Below are 9,407 nucleotides of genomic sequence, written 5' to 3' on the forward strand. Positions count from 1 at the left end.
CTGACACAACCTATTCCATTGCTTTCGCAATAGCCTTGGCCTCTACCCACTTTGTTATGTAATCCGTGCAAACCAGAATGTGAACTTTATGTTGTGAAGGCAGATTGAATGGCCCAATGAAATCAATATCCCATTTTTCAAAGGGCTCAAGAGCTAGTTGAGGTTGTAATGGCATTTCATCTGCCCAACTAGGCTGACTCATCCGGTGACAACTATTGCACCCTCTATCATATTCCTTGCATCACAAAAAATAGATGGTCAATAGTATCCCATTTGTAACACCTTATGACCTGTCCTCTTATTTGTAAAATGTCCCTCACAGGGGCCATCATGAGCAGCTCTTAGAACATCACTGATGTCATCTCCACTTATGCAATGCCTAATTTGTTGATTAGGTCCTGTATAGAAGAGATATCCCCCTATCCATGAATAACTAGCACTATGATGTGTAATACTTCATTGTTCTCTATAAGAAAAGTGTCGAGGCACCTTTCCTGTAGCAAGAAATTTAGCAATATTTACATACCACGGATTGTGAATAGAAATTGCAGAAAGATGTTCATCTGGAAAACTATCCGCTACAGGTGTACCTTCATCACTTGTATCCATCCTAGACAAGAAATCTTCAATTACATTATCTTTCCCTCGTTTGTCTACAATGATAATATGAAACTCTTGAATTAACAACAACCATCTTGTAACACGACCAGGGGTTATTGGTTTGTTCATCAAATACCTAATAGTTGTATGATCAATGTGCATGAAAGTAGGATATCATGTGATGTAATGCCGAAATTTATTAACAATGTAAATAACAACCAAGAACTCATTTTCAGTTACCGTGTAATTTAATTAAGCAAGGGTCAAATTCTTACTGACATAGTAAATTGCATACGACTTCTTGTCCTCCTGCTACCCCAGAACCGCCCCTATTGCTGTTTGAGAAGCATCAGTAGAGATGTGGAATGGGAGCTTCTAGTCAGGACCACGTAATATTGGAGCCTTGTAGACTAGTTCTTTGATTTCTACAAAATTTGCTTCACATTCATCTGTCCACACAAATTCTGCATCTTTAGGCAACAATTGAAAAAGTGGGAATGCTATTTTAGAAAAAAATTCTATGATACACATATAATAGGCAACATAATCAATAAAGTTGCGTACCTATGTCGGTGTCTTAGGCGTAGGAAATTTTAATATTACCTCTACCTTTGCAAGATCAACTCGAATTCCTGCAGTTGAAAGCATGTGTCCTAGTACTATCCCTTCTTTCATCATCATATGGCATTTGATTGTACTTAGAGAAAGATGTGTCTGCCTGCATATTTCAAGTACTTTCTCTAAGTTTTTCAAAGCTTCTGTAAACGAATCCCCATATGGGGTAAAGTCATCCATGTAAATCTCGACACTGTCATTAACTAGATCAAAGAAAATTCATAATATTTCCCTTTGAAAGGTAGCATGGGTAAAATGGGAGGACTTGGTAGGAAACGGTTCCCCAAGGGCATGTGAAGGTAGTTTTGTCTTGATCCGTGGGAGCTATTTTTATTTGGTTGTATCCACTAAATCCATCCAGAAAGGAGAAAAGCTCCTTCCTGACTAATGTATCAAGGAATTGGTCAATAAAGGGTAAGGGAAAATGATCTTTCTGAGTTGCTTTGTTTAGTTCCCTATAATCAACACAAACTCGCCAGTTCCCATTCTTCTTAGGAATAATGACCAGCAGGAAAACCCATTGACTATCTGATATTGGATAAATAAAACCCACATCTAATAGCTTCTGCAATTCATCTTTGACGGTGTTTTCTAAGGCAAGAATCATTCTTATTTGTGGTTGCCTAATAGGTTGACATTCCTCTTTAATGTATATGTGATGAGTACATAAATTAGCTGGGATGGCTTTCATATCAGTATACTCCCAAGCAAAAGCTTCTTTATGCTCTTGAACGACTATTAGCAGTTTTTCAGATTGGGAGTGTGAAAGGTGAGGATTAATATTCGTTTTTTTCCCTAGTTCAATTTCTACACGAACACTATTACGAGGCTCAAGTTTAGGAATGTTTTCTATTTTTGTTTCTGGTCCGATATCTTCTTGAACATTGCAGCCCATGGCAGTTTATAACAGCTGACGGGTTGAATAAAAAATGAAGTCGAGATTGCTGAGAAAGGTGCTAATGGCATCGTCCTTTGTTTCATATTTAAAACAAAGAGCATCATTGATGGTAAGAATGGGTCTAATTTCTTCATCTTGAGATTCGGTCTCTTTGGCAGGTACATACTTTTGAATCAATGTAAATCTAGGTTTATTTGATGAACTTAGCTCTACAGGGGGGGTAAAGGATAAGGTTCTTTGTAACTTCCCCACTGGATACTACCATGTTTCCAGACCGACACCCAATGTAAGCATCTTCGGTTGTGAGCCATGGTCTTCCTAAAATCAATGGGTGCCCACCAACTGAGGATTGGGTATGTAGAAACAAAGGGTCAATGAGGTATTGCCATGAGTCTACCGAAATAGTGATATCTTCCAGCTTCCCTACCTCTCTAATAGTATACCAATCTTCCAATTCTAGGACGATGGGAGTTGGTTTAAGCTTCCGCAGTCCCAAGGTAATAACGGTTGCAGAGGTTATAACATTAATCACTGCCCCCAAACTACCAGTACATTTGGGATATCCACCCCATTAATCTGCACTACCAGAATCAGATTCCTAAGATCCTCGTATTTGATAGGTATAGATTTCCCTAGCATTATATCTGATAATTTTACCATGACATGAATAGTAAGTGGGTCCTTTGGTTTTCTACCTGGTTTCTTAGAACATTATTCTTTAATCGTCTTAGCATAAATTGGTACATCCTTCATAGCCTAAAGTAATGATTTTTAATGAATAAATTATGCAATTCTCCCAAATAGTCAAATTCAGGATGAGCACAATGTTTGCTCAAAGATAATATTTCATGATAGGGTGGACCAGTCGAACACCCTCTAACAACAATAGTCTATGAGGGGTTTTGTTGCTTTATAGGAATCTGTACTAGCTCTTCCCCTATCATTCTTTGTTCTGGATTTGGGACTTCATCTTCGGTATGCTCAACAATTATAGGTGCAGCATGAGTATTGACCACTCGGCCAGATCGAAGATTTAATTCATTAAATTCCATCCTGGAAATACTATATGCAGGTAGGTTGGGTGTCTCAAACTGTTTAACCCCTTTGTTATTTGGATTCAGATTGGGTTGGACATGAAATTGAGGATGAAGAGGAGGATTATTGGTGGGTGTATTAGCAGGAAGTTGTAGTTGTTGTTGCGGCATAGGTTGGGAGAATTATCGTGAAGGAGGAGGAGGACATCCACACCAATTCCAAGATCATGACGACTTCAGACTAGATTGAGGATACCAGGGTTTCCAGGGCATCAGATACTGGTAAGGTTGCAGCCAAAAGGATGAAAAAGGTACATATCGTTGACCAAAATTCATATTGTTAAAATACTAAGACGGGTCTTGAGGCATATCTTGATTCATACTCAGCAACCGTAGTTGCCATGGTTTCCTTGATCCCATAAAATAAAGTTGTTATGTTTCTTCATTCATTCCTTGAAAGATTACCTTCAATCTAGGAAGAGACAGGAAAGTGCTCGTGGAATGACTCTGTTCACATATAGCACAAGCCTCCATAGAATTTAGTGGACATTCCTTCAACAGATGCTTCTTTCTCCATTAAGGGCAAAAAATAGACATGGCCTTCTCTGCTTCCATCTAATTTTTCTTCTCTTGCAACACGTCTAGCTATGATGATAATTTGCTTAGGATATGGGTTCTCAGGTTGTCTAGTAGATTCCCAATTTTATCTTTTGTAACTCCATCGCTGGATGTGCTGAGAGTTCAGAATCCCTACCTCTATCTTGCAGCCCCTTGTGAGCACTTAGTGCATATTTCACAAATGGTATTAAATTCCTCCTTTAATATATCTCCTTTCCCTACTACGTTGAATAGCTCCAAATATTCCTTCCTCAATTCCTTGTAAAAATGATCTTCAATATATTATTATCCAAGTCATTGTGGCAAGATCTTTGCAAACTAAATTGAAAATGTTGCACAAAATTTTCCATATTCTATCCTCTTTCTTCATAATCTTAAAAATTTCTTCCTTTAAATCCTGAGATTTCTATTAGTCCTGATATTTCTCAAGGAAAATCGTCTTCATATCTTCTCATGTAGCAATATATTTTCCTCCAAAACCTATAAACCATCTCAAATTTGTGCCCTTCAAAGTAGCAGGAAATATCTTCAATTTCTGAGCATCAGAAATGTATTCATACCCACGACAAACAACGTCAAATTCAAAAAGTATTGTGTACAGATCCTCAGAAGTAAGACCATGGAAGTTGGGTAGTGTTGTCAAAGGAATGGGCTTCATAGGTGCATCACCTCTGATATCTCCAATTGGGAATTAAATTGAATAATTTGCAGGAGCCATGAATAAATGCCAATACCCACTCAAAATTTCAACAGGTTCTATCTCTAGCTGTTCTATAACTGGTGATGGAAGTTTTTTGATGACACTCCCTTGATCAAATGGTGCCAAGAATTCCTTCAAATCTTCTTCCTTTAAACTTGCAATATGTCGTTCCTCAAATACTTTTTTTGGTACTTCTTCTTCCTTGAATTGCACTTCTTCTATTGGAGGAGGTTTTGGGTGTGAAACAAATTTCCATCTAGATCTCATATGAGATATTACGCTAGTAGTAGATCATGATGATGCTCCAGACTCAGCCCTAGAGATCATATCGTGGATGCAAGATTTTCTGCCCAAATCAACGTTGTTTCTTTTCAGGGGTTTACCTCTGCCCCTTTTATTGGTGTCTCTATTCATACAATTAGGAAATAAAAGGGAAACATTCAAATAAATTAAAAGCTAAAGTCCTCGAGCAAGATAAGAACTTCCTTCCCTAAGACGAGAGAGTGGTACCTAAAGAAAACAAAGGAAAGAAAATAACAAAATAAAAAAAATCAAGCTCAGGACGTGAAATAGGGTGAAAAATAAAACTTCCCTTCCCAGGACGAGAGAACAATACTTAGAAAAACAAAAGAAAGCAATATGAAGCTCCAGACCTGGAGGAAGGTGACAAAAAATTCCTTCCCCAGGACGAGAGAATAATCCTACAAAAATAAGAAAAACAAAGAACCAAAGAATCAAATGATCTAATAATCAGGACCTGGAGCAGGGTACAAAATTCCTTCCCTAGGATGAGAGAATAGTCCTATAGTCAATGTTGGTTGTACTTTCGTGCCTTTGATAGCCTCCCTGACAACGATGCAAAAATGTTGGTGTCCAAGTATGAATCATGCAATTTACCCAAACCACATTTAATTGTCAACTCGGGGTTCTACCAGTTGTTTCAAGGCTATCATGCACTGTATGTGTAGGCCACAGTTTCCCTACCTAATAGTGAACATTAACTATAAATTCATCAATGTGTAACTGCAAGCAATAATTTGACAAGAAGTAAGAGTAAGAACAAGTAATAATTGTAACAACAATAAGGACTCACAGCAACATGTTGACGAACATTCACAACAATAATAAACGTATAGAAATAAACCTAACACACATCTAATCCATCAGCACCTGGTCAGGGGAGTCCCCCCAACTCCCTTATCAGGATTGTGGTGAGATCAAAGAATCACAATATGCTCATAAGATCAATTTATCATTAATAAAAGAGATGTGACAATGGTGTTGTAATAAACTCGACGTTAGAGTATTCTCTTGTAAACTTAATGCCTCTTAACAGTGTTGGCTTTCACAGCCCGCAACTCTACTTTATACAATTTGTCAATGATACAACTCCTAGAATTACAACATTGTATCCCCTTAATTACATGTGGTTTTCAAAACAAAAACAAAATGTTAAAAGATAGTTGTGTGTTAGTCGAAGGGTTGATTCAGTTTTGTAGTCAGTATTCAAGAATAGCATTACCAGTTTGATAACATCATTCATTGAATCATGGTCCTGGTCATTCTCCCTTTAAATCTGCAGAAATAATTGAATTAGGAAGTCACTTAGGTAATAGTCCCCTATGACTATGCTTCATTGGCCAATAGTCGATAAAGACATGACGAGAGGTATACCTATGCAATTTAAGATATCAATTAACCATTATTTTCATGAAATGGATAAAAGAACACAGTAAAAAGGGTGAGAAAAACTATGCAAATCTAGCCACCAACACTTCCCATTGCTATCATTCCCAAATAATTCCCACAGTCCCATTAATATCATTTTTATTTCTTTTATGTTTTTTGTTTTTAATTTATAATTAGTAGGGATCCATCCAACAACAACACTTATACCATTAATAACTTCTTATGGGAGATTTTTAATTTATTTATTTTTTAATATGGAATTGACATGTAATATATTAAATATTATTAACCAAAATGATATATTATATATCATTTTTTTGGATTCAACTGCGTTAAGTAAGTCATTCATCTATTACCATTGCCATGAGAGGTGGTCGTAACTGAATAAATTCTCATGATTTTTGTATCGTCCACTTAACACTCATTGCATTGGGTGATGCTCACAAGGGTGAAGAAGTGGGATTGAAACTAGTGAAATGAACTACATAGTGTCTATTGTACCTTAGGAGATAATTCTTAACTGTGGGGGAACTAGTGCCTGAGACATTTTGAGATTGGATAAAAATATTGAAATCAATGGCTATAAGTATAGGTCATGAAAGCTTGTAACCAAAAGTTCTTTTTTTGAAACCCTAGCTGATCTAGGAGGATCCTGGAGTATTGATCCAAGTGGACCTTCAAAAGGTATCAGTGGCATGGTAAAAGGATCAAAACTCAAAGTGGCAGAATTTGGATAAACTTAGCATTATATCGAAGTGTTCATCATCTTGATTCCAACAATGTGAATGACACTCAAATCCGAGTTCATATGAAGAAGTTAGAGCAAGTCAAAGTTTATGTTTGACTTGTCCAGGTTCTAGGAGGAGATGACGTGGAAAAAACTCTCAGTGAATGAGGGAGTCTCGAATGGCATGCTACCACTGATCCCTCATATGACATATCGCAGCAAAGGAGATGGAGCGACTTAAGGGAAAATCGACCCTAGGCAAGTTGCCATACGATAATCACATATCGCACTCGCAAAAAGATAAAGTGCTTAAGGTTCGGCCCCGAGAAGATCCCAGTTGTAATTGCGATATCGCACATCGTGGATCGGAGGAACATGTGTTAAAGATTGACCCCTGACAGAGCCTAGTTGTGATGCGATATATCGCATATCATAATTGTAGAAGGGCTAGTGGATGCGAAGTGGCCACGACAGTAATTGTCAATTGTGATTTGCGATAGCACTGCCAGATGCAATTTTTTACATATTGAGATTTATAAACCCGATGGGTCTGTGTTACTGCAGAACACAAGTTGGGTTGATAAGCCGATGGCTTAAGTGCCAATTGCGATTGCAATGGGGTCCCTAGATGGGATATGTCATATATTATGTTCTATAAGCTCTACGGGTCCCATGTATTGTAGGCCGCATGATATAAGGGTTCGTATATATGTCCATGGAATGTTGATTGCGAAGAACCGCCGATAGCGTTAGCCACCAAGTTCAATGTGTAGTCAAAGAGGTTTCATTCCATATTTAAAATGGGTTTCTCCATACTTTAAAAGGCTTGTTGCATGTATCATTTAGGCTCGAGATCCCTGGTCTTAAGACAATCCCACTTTCCTAACTTGTCCTATGGTTAGAACTACCCGAGAGTTGAGGAATTACTGCCATGCTTGTATGAAAGACCGTTTTGCACCAGAATATGGTAGAGGACTGGTAGTATAGTTCAGAATCATTTCGGATAGCAAACCCTGACCTGGAAGGAGGCCAGGACCTCGCCTTGAGCAATAAGGAGGTTCCAAGAAGTTGCAGAAGGCCCGATTATCTAAATTGGGTGTTTGGATAGGTCTTTTTGCACAATTGTTCACTAGGATTTTAGTGGTATTGTCTTTTCCTGAAGGTGGGATTTCCATTATTCATCCATCTTCCAGTTTGGAGGTATAAGGATTGTAAAGAATGTTTCTTGTACTTCTCTCTTTTCATGAAATTTAATGAATGAAGGCCTCCCCACTATTGAGCAGGGCCCAGTGACATAGTCCAAATTGGATGAACTCCATAATCAAATCATTGTGTCATGGTTTCTTGATTATCATTTTATTTCTGCTTGGTTTTTCTATGTTTTTAAGTTCCATGGTTAATAAACTCTGTTATATGTAATTCTGATTCATCTATAAGCAAAAGATCTTGAATCAAGTTTGGTATCAGCGTAGGTATTTGTCGATGCGAATTGCATGAGTAAATGCTAACCCAAAACATACTGTGAAAGGGCAAAGGAAAGCTTAAGTCCTTTGACCTTGAAGCAAGATGTGCACAATGAAGAAGAAACATGGCAAATGAAGAAGCTCGTTGGGAAGAGGAACATAATTTTCATAAGGTATTCTACAATATGGCCGAGAAAGTGGACAAGCTGTTTTCAAGGCTTGATAAGGCACTTCGACAGGAGAAGACATATTTCGATGGAAATAAATCAGTACATCATGGAGATGGTGGAGAAGATCCCCTTCCCTCTCCATCTTCCAACGATGGTTCTGCTTCTTCTTCTTCTCATCATTCTCGCAGACGTCATAGACATACATCTGATAAACCTTTCCTTAAACTAGATGTAAAGTTTAACTTGCCTATGTATGTTGGAGAATGTAATGCAGAAAATCTCAATGATTGGATTAGGAAAATTGAGGTCTACTACTAGATTCAATAGATCAAGGAAGATGAGGAAAAGATCCAGTTGGCATCCCTTCGATTGAGTGGCACCGCTCTCGTTTGGTGGGAGAGAAGATTGCAAGGCAACAAAAAAGTGGGTAACCTTATTTCCTCATGGTTAAATTTTGTTTTTGCATTGAAGAATCCATTTTACCCTCTAGGATATTAAAAAAAAAAATTAATGGAATGGCAAGACCTAAGGTAAAGAAAGGGTCAAAATGTGCAAAACTTCACCAAAGAATTTAGGAAACAAGCATTGAATTTGAGCATTCCATTAGATTCACCAAAGATTGTAACTAAGTATATCAGTTCCTTACATAGTTACATAAGGCATTCATTACTATTGTTCAAGCTTGCTACTATTGATGAGGCCAGTGTGAAGGCCATGCATCTCTAGAGTAGGGGGACTCATGAACAAAGTGACCACCCAAAAGGAGTCGCAATTTCCAAGAGAAGTGAGGCAAAGCCCTCTTTTACCCATTGTGAGAAGGAGGGACACGATGAAGAGAATTATTAGAAACTGCACCCTAAGATGAGGCCTAAGAGGAATGACAGAAAGGAGAG

Source organism: Pinus tabuliformis, chromosome 9 (assembly GCF_031772625.1).
Source record: "Pinus tabuliformis cultivar Carrire ecotype Pingquan chromosome 9, CPIR1, whole genome shotgun sequence".
NCBI classification, from domain to species: Eukaryota; Viridiplantae; Streptophyta; class Pinopsida; order Pinales; family Pinaceae; genus Pinus; species Pinus tabuliformis.